Source organism: Phascolarctos cinereus, unplaced genomic scaffold, assembly GCF_003287225.1.
Source record: "Phascolarctos cinereus isolate Bilbo 61053 unplaced genomic scaffold, phaCin_HiC Scaffold_1;HRSCAF=81, whole genome shotgun sequence".
In the NCBI taxonomy this organism is placed as follows: Eukaryota; Metazoa; Chordata; class Mammalia; order Diprotodontia; family Phascolarctidae; genus Phascolarctos; species Phascolarctos cinereus.
This window is the reverse complement of record NW_027555514.1, coordinates 275,060,242-275,084,369: the sequence shown is the minus strand read 5'-3', so window position 1 is coordinate 275,084,369 and position 24,128 is coordinate 275,060,242. Positions and strand designations below refer to the sequence as shown.

General features: G+C 41.2%; 1 long non-coding RNA gene across 1 annotated transcript; it reads left to right on the top strand.

Moving 5' to 3' along the window:
- Nucleotides 1-240: 240 nt before the first annotated feature.
- On the top strand, nt 241-21,170 carry LOC110205685 (uncharacterized). The gene is made up of 3 exons (XR_013483045.1): nt 241-1,258; nt 18,682-18,732; nt 19,678-21,170. It is a non-coding gene; the product is annotated as an uncharacterized LOC110205685 (long non-coding RNA).
- Nucleotides 21,171-24,128: the final 2,958 nt, after the last annotated feature.

Below are 24,128 nucleotides of genomic sequence, written 5' to 3'. Positions count from 1 at the left end.
ATTAACATCTTAAAATAATCTTAAAATACTTATTACTTGAAAAATAAATAACTATATGCTGAAATAATTTAAAATATTTGTTACTTGAAAATAATTAAAATATTTATTACTTGAGAAATAAATACTTAAATACTATTTGAAAAATAAAAATAACTAGGTCTTATTAACATCTTAAAATAATCTTAAAATACCTATTACTTGAAAAATATAAATAACTAATTTTTTTTCTTTTTAGCAGAGTTAAGCCTTGAACTCGGGTCTTCTGATTCACATTCAGCCTTTTTCTAGGCTGACTCGGGCTGCTCAGGCCTGACTGCTACTGAGTCTCTAGTTAATGATTCAGAAGCAGGCCTTCCAGGACCCGGCAGTCTGCTCATGTCCCCGCTGGGATCCATCATCATGGTACTGGCCAAGCCTGCAAGTACCAGCTAAAAGAGATTTCCCATTGAGAGAATGACAGATGAGGCAGCTCTGACTGCAGTTTCCTCCCTTTGCCCTTCGCTGACTTCTTCCAAGCTCCAAGGCTGTGGCTTTCCCTGGTTCCCATGACTAATGCTGCTTAGTACCTTTCTTCCATAAAGTACAATCAGACCAAGCTGTGACCTTTAGAGATCAAGGCTGCCCCATTGATGTTGGCAGGGACAGCCTCGAGTGGCCGCCGGTGACCCTGTCCTCCTTTTACAGACAGCTGTCCTTGGGATAGAAGGGGGAGGATACTGGTGGCTGAGCTCCCCTGCCTCCTCCTCCTTCCCCCTCGGTCTGCTGTGTGTGAGCAGATCTGAGAAGGCTAGCCCGCTGACCCCTGTCTTTCGCACACTGCGTACATGTCAGTGCTGCCTTTAGTCTGTGCCTTTGCCACCCCTGCTCGAACTGGCCTTTGTTTCAAATTAGACACCCCATCTCTGCTGCAGGCCTGTTTGCCTGGCTTGTCCAGGAGCATTGAATGATGAGGGTTATGGTTAGAGGGGCCCCTAGAGATCATCTGACCCAATCCCATCATGTTATGGCTGGGGAAACTGAGGCCCAGAGAGGGTAAGTGACTGGCTCAAGGGTGTCATTCTTCCTTTGCCTCTAGTGGGGCCTCACAGTGGTGCAGTGGCCTGGGCTTGGAGTCAGAAGGTGTCGACAAATCACTTAATCTCTGGGACCCTTGTGACTGGAGAGCCATCCTCGATTTAGCACTGGTCTGCTGAGTTATAGCTGAATTATGAGCTGGGGACCTGAGTGAGATTCTCCCCATGGAAGTTCCTTCACACAGGTGAAAGTCTTGACTCATTTGCATGATGCCTTCTACTTGAGCCCTCCAGGCCGTACAGGTACAATGAGGGTTGTAGAAACCTTCAAGTCCCATGGAAACGAAAGTTGTAATTGTGTCTACCATCTCCCTAGAGGTTATGGTGAACAGAGTGCTTTGCAAATCATAAAGCTTTATAAGTGCAAACTACCAACACTCTTGTCTCCTACTGCCCGACGGACTGGCATATTACATGTGGTGCCTCCCCCCGGGGTCCTCTGGGATTCATAATGGATTTAGAGAATCTTTCATTTACCGTTGTTTCAAGTCTCCACTGACTGTGTTTCTTCCAATCTAGGGGGGTCCAAGCAACCCAGTTTCATTAAAAAATAATTAATAGATTAGCTTTTTAAAAAGGAATATTTGCTTCAAAGATATAGCAAGAAGAAACATACAAACATTATTCCCCAACACTGGAAGGGGGGGCCACAAATTCCTTCTTTTTTTTTTTTGCCAATTGGGGTTAAGTGACTTGCCCAGGGTCACACAGCTAGTAAGTGTTAAGTGTTTGGTCTGAGGTTGGATTTGAACTCAGGTCCTCCTGACTTCAAGGGCTGGTGCTCTATCCATTGAGCCACCTAGCTGCCCCCCCAAATTCCTTCTTTATCCCCTCAGCCTTTGAAGAGGGGAGCTAGATTAGATTCACAACTTAACTCAGTTCCTACCTAATAGTAGTCCCACCAAGTTCTGAGTCCAAAGCTCTCTGGGCTTGCATCCAGGGACCTTGGTTTTAAAAGGGCTTCCTTGCTGGGCTGGTTGCAAGCTCTGGCCTGGAATCCTGGGCTTCTAGGTCCCAGGGGTCCCAGCTCCTGGGTCTGGGACTCTACTCCCTCCCTGTGCTCAGAACTGAAAAGGACAGCCTCAGACACATAACACTCACTAGCCGTGTGACTCTGGGCAAGTCACTTAACCTCAATGCCTCACTTTATTTTTTTTTAATTTTTTAAATTTTTTTCAGTTTATTTTTAAAATTTTATTAATTTATTTTGATTTATCAACAATCACTTCCATATGCTTTTGAGCTTAAAATTTTTCTCCTCCTTCCTCCCCACCACCCTCCTCAAGATGGTGCACAATCTGATATAGGCTATACATTTACATTCCTATTAAACATATTTTCACATTAGTGATGTTGTAAGTGAAAATTAAAACCAATAGGAGGAACCATCAGAAAGTGGAAACAAAATTCAACAGAAGAGAAAAAAATAGCAATTCAACTTCCATAGTTCTTTCTTTAGATGTGGATAGCATTTTCCATCACGAGGTCTCTGGAGATGTCTTAGATCCTTGTATTGCTGGGAAGGGTTAAGTTTATCCTTATTAGTCATCACACAACATGGCTGTTATTGTGTGCAACATTCTCTTGGTTCTGCTCATTTTACTCAGCATCAGATCATACAAGTCTTTCCAGGTTTTTCTGAAGTCAGCCTGTTCATCATTTCTTATAGCACAATAGTATTCCATTACATTCATATACCATAACTTGCTCAGCTATTCCCCAATGGATGGGCATCCTCTCAATTTCCAATTCTTTGCCACCACAAAACGAGCTGCTATGAATATTTTTGTACATGTGGGTCCCTTTACCATCTGTATGATCTTTTTGGGATATATCCCTAGAAGTGCTATTGCTGGGTTAAAGGGTATGCACATTTTTGTAGCCCTTTGGGCATAGTTCCAAATTGTTCTCCAAAATGGTTGGATCATTTCACAACTCCACCAACAATGTATTAGCGTTCCAATTTTCCCACATCTTCTCCAACATTTATCATTTTCCTGTTTTGTCATGTTGGCCATTCTGATAGGTGTGATGTGGTACCTCAGAGTTGTTTTGATTTGCATTTCTCTAATCAATAACGATTTAGAGCATTTTTTCATATGACTATAGATGGATTTAATTTCTTCATCTGAGAACTAACTGTTCTTTGACCATTTATCAATTGGAGAATGGCTTGTATTCTTATAAATTTGACTTAATTCTCTATATATTTTAGAAATGAGGTCCTTATCAGAGAGACAGGTGGTAAAAATTCTTTCCCAATTTTCTACCTTCCTTCTAATCTTACTTGTATTGGCTTTGTTTGTGCAAAAACTTTTCAATTTAATGTAATCAAAATTATCTGCTTTGCTTTTCATAATGTTCTCTATCTCCTGTTTGGTCATGAATTCTTCTGTTCTCCATAGATCTGATAGGTAAACTATTCCTTGCTCTCCCAGATTGCTTATAGTATCAGCCTTTATATCTAAATCATGAGCCCATTTTGACTTTATTTTGGTGTATGGTGTGAGATTTGGGTCTGTTTCTAGTTTCTGCTATACTCTTTTCCAGTTTTCCCAGCAGTTTTTTTCAAAGAGTAGGTTCTTATCCCAGAAGGTGGGGTCTTTGGGTTTATCAAATAATAGATTACTATAGTCATTGACTACTGTGTCTTGCATATTTAACCTATTCCACTGATCCACCTCCCTATTTCTTAGCCAGTACCAAGCAGTTTTGATGATTGCTGCTTTATAGTACAATTGAAGATCTGGAATTGCTAGGCCACCTTCCCCTGCATTTCTTTTCATTAGTTCCCTTGATATTCTGGACCTTTTTCCTTCCAAATGAATCTTGTTATTATATTTTCTAACTCTATAAAATAATTTTTTGGTAGTTTGATTGGTATGGCACTGAATAAGTAAATTAGCTTAGGTAGAATTGTCATTTTTATTATATTAGCTCGGCCTACCTGTGGGCCACTGATGTTTTTCCAGTTATTTAGATCTGACTTTATTTGTGTGAAAAGTGTTTTGTAATTGTGTTCATAGAATTCCTGGGTTTGTTTTGGGAGGTAGACTCCTAAATATTTTATAATGTCTATAGTAAGTTTAAATGAAATTTTTCTTTCTATCTCTTGCTGTTGGGCTTTGTTGGTAATGTATAGAAATGCCGATGATTTATGTGGGTTTCTTTTATAGCCTGCAACTTTGCTAAAGTTGTTTATTATTTCAAGTAGTTTTTTACTTGATTCTCTAGGATTCTCTAAGTATATCATCATGTCATCTGCAAAGAGTGATAGCTTTGTTTCTTCTTTGCCTATTCTAATGCCTTCAATTTCTTTTTCTTCTCTTATTGCTAAAGCTAACATTTCCAGTATGATATTGAATAACAGTGGTGATAATGGACATCCTTGTTTCACCTCCGATCTTATTGGAAATGCTTCTAGTTCGTCCCCATTACATATTATGCTTGCTGAAGGTTTTAGATAGATGCTATTTATTGTCTCACTTCAAAAAAAAAAAAAAAGAACTGAAAAGGACAAATGAAATAAGACCAAAATTCCAAGCCTGTTTCTTAGGGCCACAGGGCCTAAGGAGAAAGGGAAGATGGTCCTTTTCCACCTAACTTACTAAATAGTGCCTCTGCAGTGGGTGAATCAGATCTTCACCTCTAGATACCAGTGGAAAAGAGAGAGGCTGTATTCTACCAAGTAGATTTAAAGATGCAGCCAGTTCCAGCTATGTAGCCAATGGAAAGACGCTGCTCCCAACCCCATGGTAGGCCAAGTCAGAATATCTTCTCCCAGAAGGAGCTCCCTGCTATCTCCCAAATAGGTGCCTTCATCTTAGGTGATCTAGGCAAACCAAAGCCCCATTACAATTATTATTTATAGGATGATAGATTTAACATCGGAAGGGGCTGTGGAATATGCTGAGTCCAACCCTACCATTTTACACACAAGGAAACTATCTCTCACTGAGATTAAATGACTTGTACAGGATCACACAGGTGTAAGCGTCTAAGCAGTATTCAAACTCAGGTTTTCTTAATTCGAGTCTAATGCTCTTTCAATGGCACCATGCCATTGTTCCCTTATTACTGGTTCTGTTTCAAGAATGGGAGGATTATGGGTCATTTCTGAAGAATTTTTGTTAGCAATTTTCTTAAAACTTCCTTACTAGAAATGAGCTAATAAGTATTTATTGAGCCCCTACTATGTAACCTCTACTGCTCCAAGGGTGCAGTTGGGGTAAAGCTAGGATTAGCTAGAAGGGACCTTTGACATCATCTGATCAAACCTTTTTCTTTCATGGTTGGGGAAACTGAAGGCCAGAGAGGCTAAGTGATTGGCTCAACATTGCCACGCTTCCTCTGCCTCTAGTAGGGTTTCAGTATGGTACAGTGGAAAGAAGACTGTATTTGGAGTCAAAAGGTATGGAGCGTAGTCTAACTGTGTGAAGATGGAAAAAGAGTTAGCCTAATGGTAACCTTAATTCTGGAGTAGCTAGGTGGCATAGTAGATAGAGTGCCAGGCCTGGAGTCAGGAAGACCTGAGTTTGAATCCAGCCTCAGACACTTAGTAGCTGTGTGACCCAGAGCAAATCACTTAATGCTGTTTGCCTCAGTTTCTTCATCTGGAAAATGAGCTGGAGGAGGAAATGACAAGTCACTCTAGTATCTTTGCCAAGGAAACCCCAAATAGGGGTCATGAAGAGTCAAGCACAACTAAACAACAAAGAAAACCTTAATTTTGAGGCAAGACATGGTGGGGAAGAAAATGGTGATTTTTAATAGAAGCTAAATACACTAAGCTTCATTTTTTTCCTGGTTTTAAAATTGCTAGAAAGATAAAGATGGAATGTAATAGAGGGAATTCTTTTGAGGGGATGGCTTAGACTGGATAGTGCCTTAGGTACTTTTCAGCTCTAAGCTTCTGTGTGCTTCTGTGTGTGAGAGGGTATTCTTATAACAGAAATGGAACTCAGGTAGGTTGCCACCAAAGACTCAAATGAATGAGATCTTCATAAGGGGCATTTTTTTCTCTCATTATGAATTTGAAAAACATTAATATATATGGAAATATGTTTTGCATGACTATACATGTATAACCTATGTTGAATTGCTTGCCTTCTCGATGAGGGGAGTGGGGAGGGAAGAACAGAGAGAATTTGGAACTCAAAGTTTTTAAAAAAATGTTAAAAAATTGTTTTTACATGTAATTGGGGAAAATAAATGAAAAACATTAATATTTTCATATAGAAAGGACAGGAAAAAAAGAATGGTCAATGAAACCATGAATCTTTATTATGTCTAGCTTGTTTTAAATTTGTGTATAATGAATATAGCATGATCCTATCAACACTGCCTTTTTTATTTGTGCAAGGGATCCTCTTTATTATGAATTAAAAAAAAAAGAAATGCCTATCTTTTGCCCACTGATTTGGGAATAGCTAAAAGAAATTTGTGATGCATGAATGTAATGGATTACGGCTATAAAGTAGGTGAGTTTGGAAAATTTTAAAAATGTGAAGACATTTATGAGCTGTTGCAAAGTAGAGGTTGAAAAACTAGGAAAAACTGACCGTGGGCAAGTCATTTAATCTCTCTTCGCCTCAGACTCCTTATCTGTAAGATGGGGAAGTGAGTTGAGGAACTCAAAGTTGTCCAAGTTCCCTTTCTGCTCTAAATCTATGATTCCATAATCCCAAGTCACAACTCTTGTTTCCTTGTCTGTAAAATGAGAAGTCTGGACTGGATGATCTTTGAGGTCCCTTGGTGGACTAGATTGATGACCCTGTGGTCAGTTACCACATCAGTTACCACAATATGCTCTAGTAGAATATGCACTCCACCATGGAATATCTTGCTTTTCCATCATGCAACATGTCTAGTGAGTTCCTTCCTCCCTTTTCAGAAAGCACAGCAAATATCTCCTTGGGACCTGAGATCAGAAGAGCTGGGGAATCCCAGGGCCCCAGTATGCCACAGCCAGGCTAGTTTTTCAGTTTCTTTTACAGAAAAAAGAAAACTAATCTGACAGTCTTTGAAGACTTTGCCTCAAAGCCTTCCCTTTTATGTGACAAGGCTCTTTGAGGTTCAGAATATCACTTCCTCTTTGTTTACTCTAGTTCCTATATCTATTGCTTTTATTTGTTCAACCTACTTTTTTTTTTTTTGGAGGAGAAAAGTTGTTGTCTGAACCCTAGAGCAAATAGCAGATAATGACTCATCTGTTGTTTGCCTCTCCAACCTGGAAAGATTTCCCTCTCCACCCCTATCCATTCCCTCCCACCTCCACCCATGTCAGCTTACTCTTCAAATTCATAGGGATATGAGTCCTTTCCATTGTATCAGGTTTGGCTGTATTCACACTTCTCTGTTGACTGTGGACATGATCCCTGGGTAAGAATGGTATAGGAAAATGAGCACCTTGACTGGGAAGCTAGGGAAACTGGGCTGAAGCTACAGCTCTGGGATTAACTAGTAGTACCTCTTGTGTGACTTTGGACAAGTCACTTCACTTCCCTGGGCCTGACCTTCCTCCTTTGTCAAATGAGGGAGTTTGGACTATGTAATCTCTTTTCAACTGCCCAATAATCATAATGATCATAGGATCTCTAGCCTATTTACCCTCTCTGGGTTAAAGGAGAATAGTGCAGGGGAATGAGTGTAGAATTGGGAGTCAGAGGACTGGGTTCAGATCCTGGCTCTGCTACTCACTGCCAGTGTGGCCTTACTCAGTCAATAAGCATTTATTAAGTGCCTACTATGTGCCAGGCACTGTGCAAAGCACTGAGGATACAAAGAAAGGCAAAAGACAGTCCTTGCCTTCAAAGAGCTTACAGTCTAATGACAACACAAAAATAGCTATATGCAAATAAGCTACAGATGAGATAAATTGGAGCTAATCAATGGAGGGAAGGCACTAGAATTAAGGGGGACCATCAGCATGTCATCTAACTTCTCTGGACCTCAGCTTTCTCCTCTGTAAAATGAGGGGGAATCAGACTAGAAGGCTTCTAATGTCACTTTCAGTCTTGATAATTTCATAATTAATGGATTGATTGGTTAATTTATCCAATAAATATGTATTGAGCATTTGGACTTAGAATTCTCAACTTGAAATCACTGCCTTAAATTCAAATTCTAGCTCCACTAATTACTATCCGTATGACCTTGAGAAAGACATTTAACCTCTCTAGGTTCTTAGTTTCTTCATTTGTAAAATGAGGGGGTTGGGTTAGGTGGCCTCTGGGTTGATTCCAACTCTCAGCCTATCTTCCTATGATCCTACTTGTATGACCAAGATAAGTCACTTGATTTACTTGAGCCTCAGTTTTCTCATCTGTGAAATAAGGGGGTTGAACTAGAAGACTTCTAAGGTCCCTTCCAACTCAAAATGGATGATTCTATGATTAGTGCATTTGAGAGGTTCAAAACAAAATCATTACTGATTTTGCTGATGACTGGCAGCTTGGTGAAGTAGGAAAGTCATTTGTTAGCTTTGGAGTCATAAAGACCTGCATTTAAATTCAGCCTGAGATACTTACTAGCTGTGAGACCCAGGGCAAGAAATTTCCCCTCTCTGGGCTCAGTTTCCTCATCTGTAAAGTGAGGGTCTTACACTAGATGGCCTGTAAGGTCAATTCCATTTCTAGGCTTTTGATCCTGTCCCCTCCATGGACCTCGATTTCCTCATCTGTAAAGTGAGGGGCTCACACTAGATGGCCTGTAAGGTCAATTCCATTTCTAGATCTTTGATGCTGTCCCCTCCATGGACCTTGATTTTCTCATCTGTAAAGTGAGGGGCTCACACTAGATGGCCTGTAAGGTCAATTCCACTTCTAGATCTTTGATGCTGTCCTCTCCATGGACCTCGATTTCTTCATCTGTAAAATGAGGGGGTTGACTCAATGGTGTCTGTGATCCCTTCCATATAAATCTGTGTTCCAGTGATCCCATGAATTTCTCTGAACTAAGCTGACTTGTTCTTCAGAAGGCAGTTAAGACAGTCTGCCATCAGGCTAGTACTTCAGTGATTGGTGGGACCTGCTAGAATTTGCATTCTACTGGTACACCTTTCTTCAGGAAGGTATGACCATGTTCTAAGGTACAGTGGACCCATCACCTACCTGGATCTAGTCAATAAGCAAGGCAAATCTGCTTAGTTAGCTCTTCATTCATCAAGAGTCTGTATCTTGAAGTTAACTCTCAGCCTCTCTTCCTATGCAATGGCAGCAGCATAACCTGTCTCTTCCCTTTCTGCTCTCCTCTCAAACCAGAAGGAAGTAGCAAGGAGTAATAGACCCTTCTGAGATGCTTTGCCTCTTTTAAGTTCTACTCCAGTCAAAAAGCTCCAACAAAATAAATTTTCCTCTCTCTCCCATTCTTCAATCTCTTTACCACAACAGCTTAGCCTCTGTTTTCTATGTCCTCCGAGGATTAAATCAGAGCCTTCTGGCACCAAGTGACTCACCTTTCACTTATGTGGTAACAATTTGCCAATTTCCCCCCCTATAAAATCAGCTGGATTTGTTTAACCATCCCTTAGTTTCTGAATAGTTGTATAATTTTTCATTTTGTAAGTTTTGACCTTTAATTTTTTAAAAGAGTTATATGCATGTAAGTGGAGGTACCACAATACCCTGTAGTTCTCAGACATTTAATCAGATCTCAGCATGGCCCAGATTGTGTATTCTGTGTCTAGAAACCATTCCTTCATAATCACATTTCTTCCAGTTTTTAATAATTAAACGTTCTTTCTCTGACCCCTACAAACCATCAGACTATTCACATGCAAACAAGTCATTACCTTCTATCCTGTAGGTGATTTAAAACATATTTACAGGATTTATTTTTTGTCCCAAACTACTCAAACCCATCTGAAAACTGTTTCTTTATACATATATTTTTAGCAGTTTTTATTAAACCAAAGTTCTTTCCAATCCCTTTTAAACATCAAAATGTTCTGCCATGACAGAAGCAATATCAATATGATCCTTTACCAGTTGATTTAAATGTTTTTCTTTATGCTAAGATACTTTTTCTGCCCCTTTCAGCACGAAGCTGCTCTGAATGTAAGGGTAATTCCTTAAAAGAATGGTCTCTGACAAAAGTCATGTAACTTTTTATGTCAGAGGCTCTCATGGGACTCAAAGAAACAAAGCACATTTTTGAGAGATTTTCCATTTTCTGAATCTTTGTTTTCTGGATCACTTATCTGGATTCAGATAATCTGGAATCTTTCTATCTGTCACTCCCCAATTGTATTGTCATTAACTTCCCTTGCAAGCACAAGGTTCACAAGTCTCAAAGAATGAACAAGTTTTTTTTTTAAGGTCAGGAAAACAAATAAACAATAGAACCCATATTAAAGTCCCTTTTAGATAGTAATGTCCTTATCAGCCCTTCTCCAGAAACCTATATCACCTCTAATATGTAGGTGGATTGAGTGGATTGTCATTTACACGTACCCTGTGGGGCTCCTCAGGGCTGGCTTATCTCCCAGTGAGGGTCTATAGTTCCACTGGCAGTATCCCTTCTGTGTTCTGGTTACTGCTTTTTGTCATTACGCTTCCATTTAACACTCCCTCCTATCCTGCTTTGTAGCTCACAGCACCTGCCATGTCTCAAACACCTACCTTTGGGTGAAACTTTCCTTCATAGTCAGGGAATAACTGCTGAGCTCCTCTGTCTTAGCTGGGGATTCAGGGACTCCTTGGATCGAGAGTTCATGCTGTGTCAAACAAAGAAGCCCGTTCCGGATGTCTCTACTGTGCTACAGTTCTACCAACCTCCTGCCTCACAAAAGCATGCTCGGTCTCCAGGACCATGCAGCATTTCCCCCCGTCATGTCCGCTGGCCAAAGGTTTGGACTCTTCCCTCTTTAAAATCCCTTTCAGCTTTCTGAGAGTTCCCTGGGCAGGGCAAGACCAAGTCCAATTCCAGGTGTGGATAAGGTGTTTAGCTGACACCATAAATAGAGTGCTGGGCATGAGTCAGGAAGACCTCAATTCAAATCCTATCTCAGACACATATTAGCTACGAGAAATCACTTAATCTGTCTCAGCCTCTGAGATCCCTTCTAAGTCTAAATCTCTGGTCTAATTCCTTCCTGTACAATAATGATAATTGTAATAGATTGTACCTTTCCTCCCCTCTTTGCAGAGGTGACATGTACTTAACTGTCAGATTCAATGTATTGGTTTGTTTTGCTCAAAGCTTTTATTCTCATTCTTTTTGTATTCTTTAGTACAGGGAATGGCTCACTGAGTAGGGGATGGGAAGAGGAATAGATCTAGAAATGAGAGTGATGTAAAAAAAATATCAATAAAAATAATTTTTAAGAAGAATTGTGTCCAGAATGATATAGAAGAAAGGTTGGCTAGATTATGTTTGGGAAATTGCAGAACCATTATTGACCCCATACTATTACTACTACTACTACTTCTTCTTCTTCTTCTTCTTCTTCTTCTTCTTCTTCTTCTTCTTCTTCTTCTTCTTCTTCTTCTTCTTCTCCTCCTCCTCCTCCTCCTCCTCCTCTTTTCCCTCCTCCTCCTCCTCCTCCTCCTCCTTCTTCTTCTTCTTCTTCTCCTCCTCCTCCTCTCCTCCTCCTCCTCCTCCTCCTCCTTCTCTCCTCCTCCTCCTCCTCCTCCTCCTCCTCCTCCTCTCTCCTCCTCCTCCTTCTTCTTCTCTCTTCTTCTTCTTCTTCTTCTTCTTCTTCTTCTTCTTCTTCTTCTCTTCTTCTTCTTCTTCTTCTCCTTCTTCTCCTCCCTCCCCTCCTCTCCCTCTCCTCCCCCTCCTCATCCTCTTTTCCCTCCTCCTTCTCCTCCTTCTTCTCCCCTCCTCCTCCTCCTCCTCCTCCTCCTCTCCTTCTTCTTCTTCTTCTTCTTCTTCTTCTTCTTCTTCCTCTTCTTCTTCCTCCTCTCTTCTTCCTCCTCCTCTCCTCCTTCCTCTCCTCCTCCTCCTCCCTCTCCCTCTCCTCTCCTCCTCATCCTCTTTCCTCCTCCTCCTCCCTCCTTCTTCTCCCTCTCCTCCCCCCCTCCCTCTCCCTCCCCTCCCCCTCCTCATCCTCTTTTCCCTCCTCCTTCTCCTCCTCCTTCTCCTCCTCCTCTCCTCCTCCTTCTCCTCCTCCTCCTCCTCCCTCTCCTTCTCCCTCTCCCTCTCCCTCTCCTCCTCCTCCTCATTCTCTTTTCCTTCCTCCTCCTCCTTCAGTTTCTCCTCCTTCTGTTCCTCCTCCTCCTTCTTCTTTTAACAGCAACATTACGATGTTGATGCTCTTGGGCTGTGAGTCATGGAACACTGAAATCTCCAAAGTATTAAAGCTGTGAGTCACCCAAGGGTCAGCAGAGAAGTACATAATGCATGTGATTGGGCTGTAGCATGTTACCTATAATGAAATGAAGAGGAGAAAATAATAATTTCATAGAAATTTATAAATGGAAAAGAAGCTTGGCTCAGCCAAAAACAAGGGAAGGACTGATGGACAGCAGATGTAGTAGCAGCTCCTTTGACACCCAAGCAGTGTTAAGACATCTAGTAGGGGGGCAGCTAGATGGTGCAGTGGATAGAGCATAGGTCCTGGAATCAGGAAGATCTAAGTTCAAATCCAGCCTCAGACACTTGACACTTACTATCTGCGTGACCCTGGGTAAGTCACTTCATCACCTGGCTAGGGAAAAAAAAAGACATCTAGTAGGAAATTGTCCTACCCATTGGGTGGGCCCCCTTGTGGTGAATATATGCAAGGGAACAGAGAAGAGTACAACAGGATGGGCAAGTGTGGATCAGTTACAATCTTTGCCATTGGCAGGAGAACCCAGGCAGATGAGATTACAGAGCCATTGAATAAGGGAAACATACAGCACTCTTGTGAGTCAGGTGGCACCAGGGTCATCACCTCCATTTTATAGGTGAAGAAACTGAGGATCTGAGAGGAGCTATGATGGTGCAAAGTGGTATCTTTTATTTATAACTGATGTCTTTTATTTTTTAAATGTTATTGATCTGGGGCAGCTAGATGGCGCAGTGGATAAAGCTCTGGCCTTGGAGTCAGGAGGACCTGAGTTCAAATCCAGCCTCAGACACTTGACACGTACTAGCTGTGTGATCCTGGGCAAGTCACTTAACCCTAATTGCCTCACCAAAAAACAAAAATGAACCAAAAAATGTTATTGATCTTTCTTTTTCACTTTTATTACTTTTTTTATCTTTTAAAAATTTAAACATTTAAAAAATCATTTGCTTTCTTTCCCTCTCACTGGCTCCTACCATTGGAATAAAAGAAAGAAAAATAAAATCTTCTTAAAACACAGAACAAAGTCCCACAATGGCCCTATCCAGAAACATGCCTCATTCTGGCCCCTGAGTCCATCACTTCTCTGTCCAGACGTGGGGAGCAGACTTTATTAGGAGTCTCTATAATCACAGGTTATCATTGCTTCGATCAGATTGCTGAAGTCTTTCAAAGTGGTTTGTCTTCACAATGTTGCTGCTGTTGTGTAAATTGCTTTCTCATTTCATTCTTCATCAAATCATAGAGATCTTCCTAGCTTCATCTGAAACTGCCCCTTCCTTTCTTAAGGTGCAATAATATTCTACTACCTTCATATGCCACAATTTGTTTAGCCATCCCCCAGTAGGTGGGCACCTCCCTTAGTGTCCAGATTTGTGCTGCTATTGAAAAGATCTATATAAATATTTTGGTACAGCTGAGTTCTTTTCCTATTTTTTAAACATCTCTTTTGAATGTAATGGCCTTGATAGGTCAAATGGTATGCACACCTTATGAACTTTTTTTGGATATGATTCCAAATTGCTCTCCACAAAGGGTAGACCAATTTACCGGTCTCCACAAAGTGCCCATTTTCCTGCCACCCCTCCAAACTTTGTTTTCCTCTTTTGACATCTTTGCCCATCTTATGGATGGGAAGTAGAATTAGAGTTGCTTTAATGGCATTTCTCTAATTATTGATGTATATCATCTTTGTTTTCCAAAATATTTTTCTACCTCGCCCACCCAGAGAGTATGAGAGAGATTCTTTAGATAAAGATAGAGATAAAGAAGAAAAAATAAAGAAAAAAAAAGACAGTTTCTCAAGACTCAATAACACAGGAGCCAAGTCATACCGTACATATATCATTCCATACCCATAGTCCCTTTCCTTTTATTGATATTACTTTTTATTTCTTCAATAGAATAGTTTCATTGTTCAGTCATTTTCAGTTTTTTGGGTTTTTTTTTGGCAAAGATTCGGAAGTGGTTTGCCATTTCCTTCTCCAGCTCATTTTATGGATGAGGAAACTGAGACCAACAGGGTGAAGTGACTTGCCTGGGGTCGCACAGCTAGTAAGCACCTGAGGCCAGATTTGAACTCATGAAGATGAGTCTTCTTGACTCTAGGCCCAGTGCTCTGTGCACTATGGTGCCACCTAGCAGCCTTCAGTGGTATATTTTGGGAGAGGGTATGAAGCACTCGTGCTTGGAAACAACCCCCTGGTTGTCTTAGGAAAAAACTTGAGTCTTTGTTTGCCTGAGTTTTCTTCCAAAGTTTTCTTTCGAAACCTGGTTATGAGACACCTGGCTAGTCCTAAGTTAGTGCTTAGCAACCGAACAGACTGAGGCCGGCTGAGCTTCTTCCAGGCCCTTAAAGAACATTTTTCAGTGTTGACTCTCTGGTTACACACACACACACACACACACACACTATCTGATTGTGAGCTTCCCTCCCAATTTGGATGGGAGGGAAAGATATATGTTGGTGCAGTGAGGTCCAGCAGTCTAGGGACAGAGACACAGGGGTGTGCTGGAGACAGCTCCGACTGCTCTCCAGAGTTGAGTGTTAAACTTTTAGTGTGAGCTTTTGTACTTTGGAAATTGGTACAAATCAGGGCTAGGTTTATTGTTTTGTTGATTTCTAGATTTAAGAAAGTGATGGAGAACGTGTTAATGACGAAAATTAAACATAAAAGTGTGTCTTGCATGCTAGTTTGTTTTTTTGCAGAGTACCAGTTGTTAAACACTTATTAGCACACTCCTGGTTATAAATCCCTTCCTTCCCGCCCCCCCACCTCCGGGGCTGTGTGTGTGTGGTGTGTGTTTGTGACAGAGAGAGAGACAGAGAACAGACAGCATTATCCTTTGTCATGAACTTTCTGTTTCCTGGAGATCTCTTCGGTTCCCAGTAGGTCTGTTATCATCACCAGAGTCTTTACAATTCACTCCCAGATTCACTTACTCCTTCCTAATCTTTGTCCTAAAACTCAAGTAGCCAATTGCCTAAATTCTCACTGGTCTTACCTGTTACATGTTATCTGCCCTATCAGAATGGAAGCTCTTTGAGGGCAGGGACTATCTTTGGCTTTTTTGTATCCCCGGCCCTTTGGCAGTGCCGAGGCACATAGCAGGTGGTTAATACATGATTATTGATGGCCTGACTGGCCACCAGCATCTCAAAATCAACATGTTCCAAAACATAAACCATAGGTCTAGAAATGGTAGACCCATGTGATCAACCAGAAAGGAAGAGGGGGACCATTCCACTCTTCCTTTGATTGCCAGTTGTGGGACTTCTAGATGACACAGGCAAGCCTATCCTTATCTTCCAACGCTCCCTGTTCTTCTTATTCCCTTTTGTTGCTTGTTGTTTTTCAGTAATGTCTTATTCTTTGTGACCCCATTTTGGGTTTCCTTGGCAAAGATACTGGAGTGGTTTGCCATTTCCTTCTCTAGCTCATTTTATAGATGAGGAAAGTGAGGCAAACAGGGTGAAGTGACTTGCCCAGGGTCACACAGCTAGTATCTGAGGCTAGATTTGAACTCAGTTCTTCCTGACTCCCGACCCAAAACTCTAAACACTGCTAGGCACCACCTAGCTGTCACTCCTCTATGCAAACTCCCCTCTCCTTCTTTTCTCAGCCAGGCACCTGCCTCTTGGGGAGTACTCAGACTGGGTAACCACAGAGTTGCTGCACAGGTACCATTGGGGAAAATGCCCCTAACCCCGCCCCCCAGATTATTTTACAGTTGTAGCAGTTGCCTCAAGAGAAAGGCTATGCTTTAGTGACCAATTAATAAAAGGTCTACCTCCCCCCTTTTTATTTTTCAATGGAGGAATATAGAGAGAAAATAAAATTTTAATAGAAAAAAATTGCAATAAAATGAACACCTTTTGGCTGTAGCCCAGAGGGGGTGGTCAAAGATCTCTCGGGTGATCTTGGGGTACCTCCGCCGTCGGTCGAAGCATAGATCCAAAGCTGGAAAGCCCCTAAAAGATCATGTAGTCGAATCCCTTTACAAAGGAGGGAGCTGAAGAGGAGAGTGGGGTAGAGTTGGGGGGGTCAGACATGTAGCAAACGGCCGACCCAAAAGCAGCCACCTTCTTCGGACTCCAAATACCATGTGTTAAATGGCCAGACCATCCAGACACAGCTGCCAGTGTGGCTGCGATGGCAAGACAGTTATTTCACGGAAATATGCAAAAGATCTGTGATTCCGTAATCACGGGTGACCCTGGTGCAGGAAACCACTCCACCTTTGCCTGGGCAGCACCTGGGCACAGTCGAGAGAGCATTGGATTACGAGTCGGGGAGACCTGAGTTGAAATCATGCTTTAGATACCTACTAGTTGTGTGACCCTGGCAAGTGCCTGCCTCAGTTTACCTTGAAGGGTTGTTGTGAGAATCAAATGTGACATACACAGATAAAGCGTTTTATAAACCTTAAATTCCTGTATAAATGCTAGCGAGTATTTCTGTAGGCAAGCCATTCCTCTATCTAATCTCTTCTGGGCTAGAGCCAAGAGTCGATTGTTTTATTGCATATTTTTTTGATTAATTAATAAACAATCAAAAAATAAAAATGAAATAAAATAAGCAATCCATGATTTTATACGAAGGAGTTGTCTGAAGAACACAGAGGTCAAGTGATGGCCCGAGGTCACAGAGCTCTCAAGTATCAGATGCGGGATGTGAACCCACATTGACCTCAAGCCCACTATTCTAACCCTAGGAGCCAATAGGATCATAGCAGGGAAGGGGACTTAGATGTCATCCTCTAATATTGTGGATGAGGAAATTGAGGCCAAAAGATGTTAAGTGACTTCCAATCCAAACAGCAAGTAAGTGGTAAGATTTTTGCTGAATGCAGGTCCTCTGGCTCTGAATTGAACTGCTCTGCCATGTTGCTTTTTATTTGTGCACTAACCTCATGAATTATACAAGTCACTTTCTTACAGTATCAATTACAAAAAAAAAATTGATAACAATAATAGCCAGCATTTATATAGTGCCTACGATGTGTTGGGCACCATGCTAAGCACTTTACAAATATTATCACAATTGATCCTCACAACAAGTCTATTGGTATTCCAATAAACATCACTTTCACTTTTTTAAATACACCATTTACCTACTTTTCCTGCCCAGTAAGCCTTTCTTTGTAAGAAAGATTTGTACACAGGTAGCCTAGGATCTAGAATAAGGAAGACTGGAGATCAAATCTAGCCTCAGACATTTCCTAGCTATGAGACACTGGGCAAGTTGTTTAACCTATATCTGCCTCAGTTTCCTCTTCTACAAAATGGGGATAATAATAGCACCTAGTTCTCAGGGGTTTTTTGTGAGGATAAAATGAGATGTTGTTTGTAAAGCACTATTTAAACGTGCAGCTAGGTGGCTCTGTGGACATGTTACTTACTAGAAAGTGCTATGTAAAAGCTAGCTAGTCTCACAGTTATAATTGTTATTATTATTATTGGGCAGCTAGGTGGTACAATAGACAGAGTGCCCAGCCTGGAGTCAGGAACACCTGAGTTCAAATCCGGCCTCAGACACTTACTAGCTGTGTGACCCTGGGCAAGTCATTTAATCCTATTTACCTCAGTTTCCTCATCTGTAAAAGGAGCTGGAGAAGGAAATGGCAAACCACTGCAGTATCTTTGCCAAGAAAACCCCAAATGGGATCACAAAGAGCTGGACACAACTGAAATGACTGGACAACAACATATTACTCTTACTACTACTGCTACTGCTACTGCTGCTGCTGCTGCTATTACTGCTACTAGTGTTACCAAAACTATTGCTGCTGCTGCTGCTGCTGCTGCTGCTACTACGAAAGAAAGAACCGTAACATGCCCGCACATCAATCGATCCGAGAGCATTTGCAACATTTTATACGTACAGTTCCTTCTTTCTTTAAAGAGGGAAGTATTTTCTCAGCTTTTTCTAGGAACAAGCCTGTCCTTATAATTTTACAATCTTCAGTTTTCTTTTTCTTTTGTTTACATTACTGTAGTCATAGTGGACGTGGTTTTCCTGGTTCTGATTATTTCACTATGTATCCGTTCATCTGCTTTTTCCAGTGTTTCTCTGACTTCTTTATAGCCCTGTTTTCTTATAGGGCTGGGGTCCAGCGCGTCCTGACTTCAAACAAAGCAGAGGCCATCAAAACTATTTTACAAAACTATTATTAGAGCCTGCTTCCCAGAAGGGTTGGCAATATCAAACCAGATAACATGCAAAGCATTTTGACAGCCTGAAGCTCTGAATAATCCTAGCTATTGTTATTATTACTGGATAGAAATAGAAAAGTATGTGGACAGAACAGATAAGTGTTTTCTCTATTTTTCAGCTGAAGAAACTGAGGTTGGGAGAGAGACTTTGCCTGGGGCTGCTCTGAGGGGTAAGTATGGGAGACAGGATTTGAAATTAGGTTCAGCACTCTGTCCACTGGGTCACTAGGAAAGATAAATTAACAGAACAAACCAGATAAGTATTATCGCCATTTAATAGAAGAGGAAACTGAGACACCTGGTTTGATGGGCTAACGTGCCTAAAATGTCTCTTCCTAATGGTTGATGGAGGCTACATTGAGAAGCAGCCCCCTCTGAAGTTGACTGAATTCTGCCCACCCTTTCATCTTAACCCTTTGCCCCCTTTTCCTTTGAGGGCCACTGTTCTGGATTCCGATGCTTGGAAAGAAGGAATGGAATTTAACTTCTCTCCCCTCCCCCTGCCCCTGGAAAAGTGGTTTCCTGTTTCTGGGGCTTCTAAGGGGAGAGGGTTTGAGAGCCTGCATCCTTAGCCGCTTGGTGGCGCTGACAGAAGCTATTTCTGATTCTAATTTCAGCCATAAGTGCATGCAGAACCTTATGCCATGTGCTTCTATCGTTAGCGCTAACTCTGCTAGGCTGGTCAGTGGATATGGCCAGGCCAAACATTTTAGGCATGAGTGGGCTTTTTTCTTTTTTTTAGCATATGCATGAGGAGGGATTGGGATGACGTATGCCCTTAGCTGGTCTGTCTGGTTGGGCACGTAGTTGATCTAGAGATCAAAGCCCACAGACGTTTGCCAAATGCCCACTTTATTTTATGCTGGGGAGACAGTCTGAGGCTCCTTCCCTTCTCCTCCCCATTGCACAGACAGGCGGGCTCTTTCGTTCCTTGAGAGGAAGGGCTGTTCTGTTTGTGTCTTTCTATCCCCAAAGCTTGGCAAAATGCTTGGCACAGGGTAGAAACTTATTAAGCAGTTGTTGGCTGACTGACGGGCTGAGAAAAAAAACAAATTTTTGGGATTATCTTGTGAGCTGATCTTTAGGACTTTTCTTTATGTACAATTTGTCAACAGAAAGGAAATCACTCACGCCTTGGAGGACAATCCCTTCTGGCTGGCATGGCACAACACGGTGACAAAGGAAGAGTGGTGATTAGCCAGATAGATCCTCCTGTGCGGCCGAGGGACAACCTGGTCCGGGCTCTGCCTTGGGACTCGGCAGGCAGGTCACCTTGGGAGCCCTGCCTCACTTAAATCTAAATCACGCCCAAGTCCGGACGTCACCCTCGTGATGTTACTGGTTCTCTTCCAGAAAGAAGGACTGACTAAAACAACACAAAGCCTCACCCTCTCTATCAGACCATCGATCAGCCAGCATTTGTTAAGTGGGTTAGGCTAGTGCTAGGGACTGGGGATTAGAAATCAAAAAAACAAAAATAAAAACCAGTCCTTGCCCTCAGGGAGCTTACATCCTTAGGACTATCACTTTTACTCAATTCAATTCAAGGATCATTTATTAAGTGGTTAATATGTGCCAGTCATTGGGGATGACAAGAGAAAAAAGAAACAGTCCTTGCCCTCAGGGAGTTTACATTCTACAGGAAGACAAAACATGAGTTGTTCCTAGAATCTACATACTGTATGTGTATCTAGGATATATGTGTATATATGATATGTAATACACAGTAATATAATAATAAAATAAATCCCAGTTAATTTTGCAGGGGTGGGCACTAGAGGTAGGCTTGGAGGGAGGCTTGGAGGTGGGGGTTAGGAAGGGCTTTATGTAGAAGGTAATGTTTGAGCTGGATCTTAAAAGAAGCTGGGGATTGACCGTAAGAGGTGAAGGTGAGGAGGGACAGCATTCCAGGCATGGGCACTGTCAATTCAGAGGCACCGAGAGGAAACATAAAGTGTCGTGTTCAAGGAACAGCAAGGACACCAGTCTGAGTAAATTGTAGATGGTGGGAAGAGAGGTTCCGTTTCAGAAGATTGGAAAGGCAGGTCCAGAAAAGTATGGGCCTGGAAGCTGGGGTTAATAGAAAAACATTGAGCAGCTAGGTGGTGAAGTGGATAGAGCACTGGCCTGAGTTCAAATCTGGCCTCAGACTAAACACTTGACACTTACTAGCTGTGTGACCATGGGCAAGTCACTTAACCCCAATTGCCTAAAGAAAAAAAATCCCTCTATTTTTTATATCCTCTGACTCAGAAATCCCATTATCAAGCATATCTTTGTCTACACTGTGGGGCACTGATCCCTCTGTTCTTTTAAGATGTAGCTTAAGCATCATCTTTCACAAGAAGCCTTTCCTGATGCCTCTAACTGCTGATGCCCTTCCTCCCACACCACCGTTTTATTGATTCATGTTTATTATTTTTATATTCATACTGCACATATTTCTAGATAGACTCGCCTCCCCCAATAGGATGAGAGTAGGGATTGTTTAATTCTTTGTCTTTCCAACATCTGCCTGGTACACAGTAAGAGATTAATAAATGTTCGTTGATTGGGTAACTGAAAGTTATATACAAAATATTCATAGTAGCATTTGTGTGTATATATATCTCACAATTTATTACAATATATAGTACATATATACAATATATGTATATGTTATACATATAATATATGTGTGCATATTATACCATAATATGTATATATTTGTATATAATACAATATATTGTACATATATGCAATATATGTATATATTATAATATATTGCAATATGTACAAATTTGTATATATATTACAATATATTGTCCACATATACAATATATATGTATATATTGTAATATGTTGAAATATATACAAATTTGTGTGTGTGTGTGTGTGTGTATAACAATTATCAAGAAACTAGAAACAAAATAAAAAAAGAAAAAATTGGATCTCTATTGAAGGGGAAATGACCAAACAAACTGTGGTATAGTAATGTACTGGAATACTTTTTGTACCATAGGAACTGATAAATATGAGGAACAGAGACATTTGGAAAGACTCATGTACCGCAATGCAGAGAGAAATAAGCAGAACCAGGAGAATAATAGAAGCAATTCCTGCAATAAAGGAGAGGAAAAGCAATCTTCTAAGAGGACAATTAAATGCAGTGACCCATCTCAGGCCTGGGGAACAGGTGATGAACCACATTTTCCTCCTCTGGGTAGAGAGGTGGGGGACTACAGAGACTGAATGTAGCATGTGCTATCAGACAGGATCATTCATCAGTTGGTTACATGGTTCACTACTTAATAATAATGATAATAATAGTGGCTAACATTTATATAATGCCTACTGTGTGCCAGGCACTGTGGTAAGTGTTTTATACATATTATCTATAATAATAATAATGACATATATAGTGCTTAATATGTATCTGGAATTATTTTACAAATGTTATTTTATGTAATAACAATAATAATAATAGTTAACATTTACATAGCACCTGTTATGTGCCAGACATTGTGCTAAGCGCTTTAAAAATATTATCTCCTATAACGATAACATTTATATAGCGCTTACTATGTGCTTAGCACTATTTTACAAATATTATCTCATACAATAATAATAATAATTAACATTTATATGGCACTTACTATGTTCCAGGCATTGTGCTGAGTATTTTACAAAAATTATCTCCGATGATAATGACAATAATAATTATAACATAGCGCTTATTATGTGCCTGGCACTATTATACAAACATTATCTCATATAATACCAATAATAATACTAATAATAACATTTATATAGTGCTTGCTATGTGCCCAGCACTGAGCTAAGTGCTTTACAATCATCATCTCATTTGGCCCTCACTACAGCCCTGGGAGGTAGGCTCTGTTATTGTCCCCAGTTCACAGTTGAGGAAACAGGCAAACCCAAGGTGAAGTGACTTGCCCAGGGCCATACAGCTAGGCAGCATCTGAGAACTCGGGTCCTGTTGACTCCAGATTCAGCCTCTATCTATTGTAAAGCCCAGCTGCCTTTTGTTACAAAAGAAGGTTTATTGGGTAAAAGGACATATTTGGGAAATTCCTGGTGTAAAAAAAAAAAGAAAAAGAAAAGAAAAAAAGAAAGAAAGAAATTAATAAAACTTAAAACAAAAATCCAAGAGGATTTTCTTAGGGCAGGGCATAGTTAGCCTTTTGTGTCCTGGCGCCTCTGCCGGTCAGTCCAGGGATGCCTAGGGGACTCCTCAGAATCATGTTTTTAAATGCATAAAATAAAATACATAGGATTACAGAGGAAACCAATTCTATTGAAATACAGTGATCCAAATAGTGTACAAGTTTGTGGGCCCCCAGGTTAAGAAACCTTGGGCTAGGTGATCTCCAAAGACCTTCGCACATGGAATATATGGCTCAGAATCATTGGGATGCAGACCATGCTGAACCCTTCCCTTCTCTAGGCCTCGGTTTCCACATCTGTAAAGTGGACATAATAATAACACTTATGCCACTTATCTCCTCGATGGCCTTAAAGAGCAAAAGTCTGAGCCTTCAGGATCAAATTAACCTGATAGAGAAATCATGGTCACTCAGTGTGCAGTAAATGCAGCCCTTTCTCACCAGCATGATGTATGGATTGTAGTGGTCCTTGCTTCCCAAAGGAAGGGATAGGGTATTACAGTAAGGCTAAGGACTGAACCTAAGATTTAATTGGCATAAGGAACTCCCAGGTGAGGAAAATACCTCTGCCAATGCAGGTTGGTACCCCCTCTGCAACTCATGACCTTAGAGGGGCAGCTAGGTGGCACAGTGGATAGAGCACCAGCCCTGAAGTCAGGAGGACCTGAGTTCAAATCCGGCCTCAGACCAAACACTTGACACTTACTAGTTGTGTGACCCTGGGCAAGTCACTTAACCCCAGTTGCCTAAAAAACAACAACAAAAAAAACCCTCATGACCTTATAGAATTGTCTAGACCTCTGGGAGATGAAAAACCTTGCCCACAAGTACAGCCAGTATGTGTGAGAGGCTTGGCTTGAACCCAGGTCTTCCTGGCTTTGAAGCTGCCCCGGGCTGCACTACTAATATTCACATACCTGCTTCTTTGAAGGTGAGAGATGAAGTAATCCGCCCGTTGTCACACAGTGTCAGAGGTGGGATTTGAACCTAGGTCTTTGTAAACATCAAGAGTAGGGCTCTGTCACCATACTATGCAGTGCAGAAAAGGCAGCATGTTGCAGCAGAAAGAATCCTGGATTTTGAGTCAAAGGACCTGGACTTTGAAGCCAGACTTTGTAGCTTATGTGTTTTTGGTCTGGGCCTCAGTTTCCTATTCTGTAAAAAGAATAAAAACATTAAAAATTAAATAAAAAAGATTTTTTTAAAAAAGAGATTTGGGGAGCAACCAGGTGGTGCAGTGAATAGAGTACCGGTCCTGGAGTCAGGAGGACCTGGGTTCAAATTCAGCCTCAGACACTTGACACCTACTAGCTGTGTGATCCTGGGTAAGTTTGCCTAGCCAAAAAAAAAAAAAAAAGAGGGCTGGATGAAGTCAGAACCATAATGAGGGCCAGGCAGCT